We start from the raw sequence: 7,691 nt of genomic DNA, 5'->3' as shown, positions 1-7,691 counted from the left end.
CCAATTAAATGAAGAAATGCATTTCTCTTCTTGGGATCTGTGATATTAAATCAAAGGGTCCTGTCCTTTGCTGTGTTAGAAAGTTGCCAATTTAAGTCTGTGAACCACCAAAAAACATTCTGATATTGGCAGGTACTAGTTGGGAAAGAGGCAACTAATTCAACCACTACCTCTCTATTCACTGTCTTTCTTGGTTTTAGCTGCCAAGAATTGCACAGCTGAACATTATCAAGAATGGGAGGAGATGAAGACTGATATTCTAACCTTCAACAAGCATTTATTTAGACTAACTATATATGAGACATATTCCTATGCCCTAGAATTGCAAAGGAGAACATGAAGTAATTCCTGCTCTCAATGAGCTAACAACTTACATTCTATTTGGGGAGACAATGTGCACACATACATAAAAATATATAAAATCTATGCAAAATAAATACAAGCTAGTTTGGGAACTGTCTTTTGCCTCTTTCTATATCTGTACTGCTTAGAACAGTGCCTGGCACACAGTAGTCATTCAATAAATGTTTATTGAAGGAATGAATGGGGGAAAGCAGTGACTGTCTTGAGCTCTCTCCCAAAGCCTTCCAAATACCTAAAAAAGTGACTCTAAACAAATTCTAAAGCAGCAGAACCCACAAAAAGACAGAGTGAAACAAATTTCCAGCCAAAGACACCCTGGATGGTTGATTGGAAAGGTATATTGCGCTAGGCGGGGAGAGGAGCATGGTGTGGCGTGGGCGCACAGGCCGCATCAACCCTGGAGCAGGCCTCAGAGGGCTGAATTGCAGGCAGCTGTGGCAGTTTCCAGACTTCTCAACCCCCGAACACCAAAGACAATTTAGGTCAGTGGGAAAAGCCTGTGACTGGAGTGAGAGAGGAGCTAGGTCTCAGCCGCAAGTCTTGAGAGCGGGCCCGGAGCCACGGCTTTTTCCTGAACTTCTGGCCCACAGACTGAGAGGGAGTCGAGTGACTGATAAGATGGGAATTGCAAGGATCTCTTTGCCAGTGCTGAGGCAGGATTCTCTTGCTTTACAGGTGCTTGGATCTGGGTCACAGTTCTGAGGGGAGGTCCTGGGGCGAGGAGGAGCCCTGGCATGGTGGAGCTTGTTGTGGCAGTGGAGAGGAAACACCTCACCCCTTATCATACCACTTTGGAAGAACTGAAAATTTACAGATCCGTAGAAGTACCTCTGAAAATGGCTGTATAAACCCCTGAAGCTTGGGACAGTACATTCTTCACATTGGAAGCAGACTTTTACCTTAACAAAGAGTTTAAAACTCGAGTAATTGGCTGGAATCATGAGTAAGCAGTGCAAAAAGAGTCAGACTATATTATCTTACTTGGACAAAGAAGATCAAAACATACAACCAGAAGAAGACAACAAAGCCAAAGCTCCTACATCCAAAGCCTCCAAGAAAAATATGAATCAGTCCCAGGCCTTGGAAGAGCTCAAAGGGGATTTTGAGAAGAAAGTAAGAGAAGGAGAGGAAAAACTGAGAGTTTTGCAAGAAAATCATGAAAAACAAGTCAACAGCTTGCTAAAGGAGACCCAAAAAAATACTGAAGAAAATAACATCTTAAAAAATAGCCTAACCCAAATGCCAAAAGAGGTCCAAAAAGCCAATGAGAAGAAGAATGCCCTAAAAAGCAAAATTGGACAAATGGAAAAGGAAGTCCAAAAGATTACTGAAGAAAATACTTCCTTAAAAATTAGAATAGAGCAATTGGAAGCTAGTGACTTTATGAGAAATCAAGACACTGTAAAACAAATCCAAAAGAATGAAAAATTAGAAAATAATGTGAAATATCTCATTGTAAAAACAACTGACCTGGAAAATAGATCCAGGAGAGAGAATTTAAAAATTATTGCACTATATAAAAGCCATGATCCAAAAAAGAGCCTAGACATCATCTTTCAAGAAATTATCAAGGAAAACTGTCCTGATATTTTAGAACCAGAGGGCAAAATAGAAATTGAAAGAATCCACCAATCTCCTCCTGAAAGAGATCCCCAGAGGAAAACTCCTAGGAATATTGTAGCCAAATTCCAGAGTTCCCAGGTCAAGGAGAAAATATTACAAGCAGCCAGAAAGAAACAATTCAAGTATTGTGGAAACACAATCAGGATAACACAAGATTTAGCTGCTTCTACATTAAGGGACCACAGGGCATGGAATATAATATTCCGGAGAGCAAAGGAGATAGGATTACAACCAAGAATCACCTACCCAGCAAAATTGAGGGAAAAAATGGTCATTCAGTAAAATAGAGGACTTTCAAACATTCTTGATGAAAAGACCAAAGTTGAATAGAAAATTTGATTTTCATATACAAGACTCGAGTGGAACATGAAGAGGTAAACAGGAAAGAGAAAATCACAAGAGATTTATTAAGGTTGAACTATTTACATTCCTGCATAGAAAGATAATATTTGTAACTCATGAGACCTTTGTCAGTATTAGGGTAGTTGAAGGGGAAAAAATTATATGCATGTATATATAGAGGGCACAGGGTGAGTTAAATGAAGGGGTCATATATGGAGAATAAAATTAAGGGGTGAGAGAAGAATATACTAGGAAAAGGAGAAATGGAGAGGTAGAATGGGGTAAATTATCCCACACAAAAGAAAAACAGAAAAGAAAAGGCTCTTACAGTGGAGGGGAAGCGGGGAAAGGTGAGAGGGAATGAGTGAATCTTATTCTCATAGGATTTGACTTAAGGAGGGAATAACATACATACTCAATTGGGTGTGGAAATCTGTCTTATCCTACAGGAAAATGGGGAGGGGGGAGGGGACAAGAGAGTAGGGGAATGATAGAGAGGAGGGCAGATTGGGAAAGGGAGTAATCAGAAGCCAATACTTCTGAGAAGGGACAGGGTCAAAAGCAAGAATAGAATAAATGGATGGGCAGGATAGGATTAAGGAAAATAGAGTTAGTTTTTTACAGCATGTCTACTATGGAAGTGTTTTGCATAACTGCCCATATATAACCTATATTTAGTTGCTTGCCTTATCAATGAGGGTGGGTGGGGAGGGAGGAAGGGAGAAAATTTGGAACCCAAAATTTTAAAAACACATGTTTAAAAAAATGTTTTCATATGCAACTGGGAAATAAGAAATACAGGAAATAGGGTACAGAAATCCATCCTGCCCTATAGGAAAATTGAAGGGGAAGGGGATAAGACAAGGTGGGGAGAGATAGAAGGGAAGGCAGACTAGGGGAAGGGGTATTTAGAATGCATGCCATCTTTGCGTGGGCGAGGGGCAAGATGGGGTGAAAATTTGGAACTCAAAATCTTATGGAAGTAAATGTTGAAGAAAAGAAAAGAAGAGAAAAGAGGAAAGAAAGAAAAAAAAATACTTGATGATAATTCTATAGAATTAGGCATCATATTGACTTACCTGGATCTTTTAGGACTATAGAAAAATCAAACAAAGAGGATAATGAATCACGCGTGAAAAAAAAAGATCATTTCAACTTTAAACTAAAGAAAATTAAATTGCTTGTTTTCTATAATTTTCTGTTAACTATTATTCTTTCTGTTAAGAGATAACTATTCACCATGTAACTGGAGATGTGGTAGAATAGTTGTTTTTTACATAATTCTCTAACCTCAAAACAAGATATACAATAAATGTAGAGTAAACAAAGATGAAAGAATGTGCAAGATTAGATCAAAATGCTGCACAATGAAAAAAATTCCATGAAATAATATTGTGGAAGTTAAATACTTAGAGCTCCTACTTAGAATCCCTACTTTCCCCCATCTTCCATGGTAAAGGTGACTGCAGAAAAACTCTTCCTCTATACTCCCAAGATACACATACGAGATAGAAGCTGCTCAATCTGCCCAACCATTCTAAAGACAGCATGATTCAGAATAGGCTACAGAGAGCTTCTGTGCCTAAGGAAAGGGGGACTGAAAAACCAAGTAGTGCCAATATTGACCTTCCAGGATTTATTCTCAGCAGGGACCTTTATCCAGTTCCCATAGTCTGCAATAGAAGGAGGATGAGAGAGACTAGACACAAGTGAGAGACCCAAAGTAACAGAAAATGAAATATAGATTTTAACTGATCTAACCACAAAGAAAAAATGAAATTGACCTATCTATAAAGGAACTGCCAAAGAATTGGAAGGGGGAGTTTTATACAAACCTGGTACAGATGAATTTACAGGTATGTTATATCAAATATATAAAGAATATTAAATTTTTATGTCACACAAATTGGTCTCAAAAATTGAGAATTAAAAATATTTTATAAAAAAAGTTCAGCAAGGGACATAGTAATTTTGTTAACATCACATGTTTTTATGTGTATATATGTATATTTACATGCATTTCCTAAAACCTGTATGTAACAGAAATTCACAGTTTTATGCAATTCTCTTTCTTGTTTTTCGAATATTAAAGTACTTGTGTTTGTTGTCAAAAAAAAAAAAGAAAAGAATGAATGGGAAGAGAGGCAATAGCAGTTGGGGAGATGAAGGAAGGCCTTAGGTAGAAAGTGACATTTTGAACTAAGATTGGAGGTAAATGAGATTCTCAGAGACAAGGAAGAATATGAAATGCATGATAGGACAGCCTGGGCAAGGGCATAGAAGTAAAGGATGAAAGGTCGTGCATGAGAAACAGCAGGAAAGCCAATTTGTCTGGAATAAATGAAGCAAAGTAATCTTTAATAAGTGAAGCTATTTGATCCTATAGGAAATGATGAGTCACTAGAAGTTATTGAGCAGGAACGTGACCTGGTCAGAATTGTGCTTTGGAATATCGTTTTAGCAGCTCTTTGGAGGATGGGTGAGAGACTTGAGTTAGGGAGATCAATTAAGAGCAAGAAGTGATGAGTTCTTGAATTAGAGAAGTGGCTCTGTAAGTAGAGAGAAGGGGACAGAGAGAGGCAGAGTTGAAAAGACGTGGCAACTGAGAATGTCAGGGACAAAACCACTACAACTCTCCACTCTCACTCCCACTGGGGCCATCTGCTATTCCTGCCACACTGAGGATCTAGAATCCACAAGCCATTTATTAAAAATTATTTTCAATTCAAGGAACAAAATAAACATTTCCATAACATGGTACAATAAAAAAATGATTGCACATGAAACTGCAAATCTACCATATATGTAGCTTGCTATTCCTTCCAAATATACAACAAAGTTATTGTGTAAATTTCTTTTTTCCTTTTTTTTCTTCCCTCTGCTGTACCACCCTAGAGATGACTACCATTAGACACAAACAGGTATGTATATATATGTATATGTATATGTATGCGTATATGTATGTATATGTGCACATGTATATGTATAGTACATGTGTGTTCTACGCATGTATGTATATGTGAATATACATGTGTATACATATATATGTGAAAATATTCTATACACACTTCTATTCATAAGTTCTTTCTCTGGATGCAGATGGTGTCTTTCTTCATATACCCTTTATTTTTAATTTGTCTATTTATAATAGTCAAAATGACTGAGCCATATTGGCCAGCAATGATGGAAAGGTCAAGGTAATGAAGTAAAAACAAAAAGAAATGGATCTGTGCATCAGAAGGAAAGGTTAAATAATGATGATTTTGAACCATGCTTGAATCCATAGGCAAGGCCCAATAACGCAATCCAACCATGTCAGACTCTTACCTACCAAGCCACCATAGTTCTTCAATAGGCTTCTCCTCTTCTTTGGGCTAGGCTGCCTATTCTACATGCCCTACTTAACATCTTATGGACATCTCAGCAATGGAGACCCCCACTTTGTACAAGGTGTTACATTTGAACAACCAGAGGTTCTAGGAAACACTATTTCTTTGTTAGCACGTTTGATTTCTTTCTCAGTGGGAGTGACTTCTTAGCTTGGGGGAATAGCTGTTCTCAGGAACAGTCTACTTAAAGCTTTGGATAAAATGGCAATTATGGTTGTGTATCTAGTTTCTTAGGTAGATCCATGATTGGTGAAATCAGCTTTTGCCAATAAACCCTGAATACTATAGCCTAAGATATGAAATAACTGAAGATGGGCAGTACAGATGTTACTAGCACTGTTCCAAAAGTTGGCAGTTCTACAGTTGGCAGTGGTTCCATTGCCAGTAACCTGGTGACATCTAATAGTTTGCCAATAGTCACCATGGCTCCTCCCAAACCAACATCATGGGCTGATATTGCTAGTAAGCCTGCAAAACAATAGACCAAGCTGAACACCAAGAATGTCATTGTAGGGTCAAGTTTTCCACTGGCCCTAATATTGGATGTTGGAACTTGGGATAACAAAGGTCCTGTAATAGAAACTTCTTTCATGTTTTGGTTCAAAATATTGGTCAGCAATCAACACAAGTATCATCTCAGCCTATAGGGCAGCAGATAAACAATAGTCACCAGTGGTGCAGGTGGCAGCAGGGTAACAGCTGCAGCCTCTCCTCCACCACTATCATTCTAGCCTACCCAGCTTTCTTTGCAACAACGAGCAGCCCAACCTTCCTGTGAGTAGTGCCTCAGAACCATGGCAATGGGTTTGGTCATAATGGGGTGTATGGTGGGTAACAGGGTAGGGAAATCTCTAAACAATTCTGCATCTGTTTCTTCAGAACCTCCCCAGTGTTGGAGAAACCATGGTCCATCGACAATTCTAATCCTAAAGATTTTGACTGGAATCTGAAACATGGCTGGGTTTTCATTATCCAGATTTCCTCTGAGGACAATATCCACAATTCCATTAAATATAATATCTGGTATAGCACAAAACATGGCCATAAGAGTCTGTATGCTGCTTATCACTCCATGAATGGGAAAGGCACCAACTACTTGTTTTTTGGTATCAAGAGTAGTGAACACCTCTGTGACATACCAGAAATAAAATCTGCTGTGAACTACAATACATGTGTGGGTATGAGGTCCCAGGATAAACGAAAGGGAGTTAATTGTTAGGTGGATTTTGGTGAAGGAAATTCCTGGTAGCCAGTTAAAGAACAATGAGAATAAATCAATGACCAACTCTGCATACACCCAGGAAGTGCCCCTAGAAAATGCTAAGCAGGTGTTGGGAATTATTGCCAACTTCAAACACACCATCTCCATTTTTGATAATTTCTCACACTATGAGAAATACTAAAAGGAGGAAAATGTTAAAAAGGAAGACCAAGCTCATGTCAAATAAAGGAAGCTTTCCTGTAAGGACTGTAGCAATGGTTGCACTTGAATATCCTTCTGAGAGAGAGAAGAGAAATAACCTTTGAAAGAATTAGGACTTTCCCCCCTTAATTTCATTGAATTCAAAGAAACAATTACACCCTTGCAGTTAAAAGTATTGGAATTTCACAAAAGACATAGGACTTAACTAGAATGGAGAAAAGAGAAATTAAAAAAAACATCCTCTAGATAGTTTGCATAAAAATATCCCCTTTATTTTGTCTTTGCTTATGATTTCAGAACATAATGCTGTACTTTTTGGTTTTTTTTTTACTTTTTTCATATTTTAAGGTCTGTAAGTGGCATAGTTTTTTTTTTCCCATAATTTTTAAGTCCTTTCCTCCCCACCATTTTGACATTTCTATTTGAAACACTGAATTGTGAAGGGTTTGGACATCCACCCCCCGAAATAGAAATTTTTTTTCTTTCTTAAGCGGAAAAACATTTTATGAAGAATTTTTGTCTAGAAGAATCAAGCACATTGTTACCCAAGC

At 38.0% G+C, this 7,691-nt stretch overlaps 1 pseudogene; it reads left to right on the top strand.

The window, feature by feature from the left end:
- The first annotated feature begins 5,521 nt into the window (after positions 1-5,521).
- Positions 5,522-7,165, top strand: LOC114046172 (annotated as a pseudogene).
- Positions 7,166-7,691: the final 526 nt, after the last annotated feature.

Source organism: Vombatus ursinus, unplaced genomic scaffold (genome assembly GCF_900497805.2).
Source record: "Vombatus ursinus unplaced genomic scaffold, bare-nosed wombat genome assembly UNPS02014781.1, whole genome shotgun sequence".
NCBI classification, from domain to species: domain Eukaryota; kingdom Metazoa; phylum Chordata; class Mammalia; order Diprotodontia; family Vombatidae; genus Vombatus; species Vombatus ursinus.
This window is presented reverse-complemented; position numbering and strand designations above follow the sequence as displayed.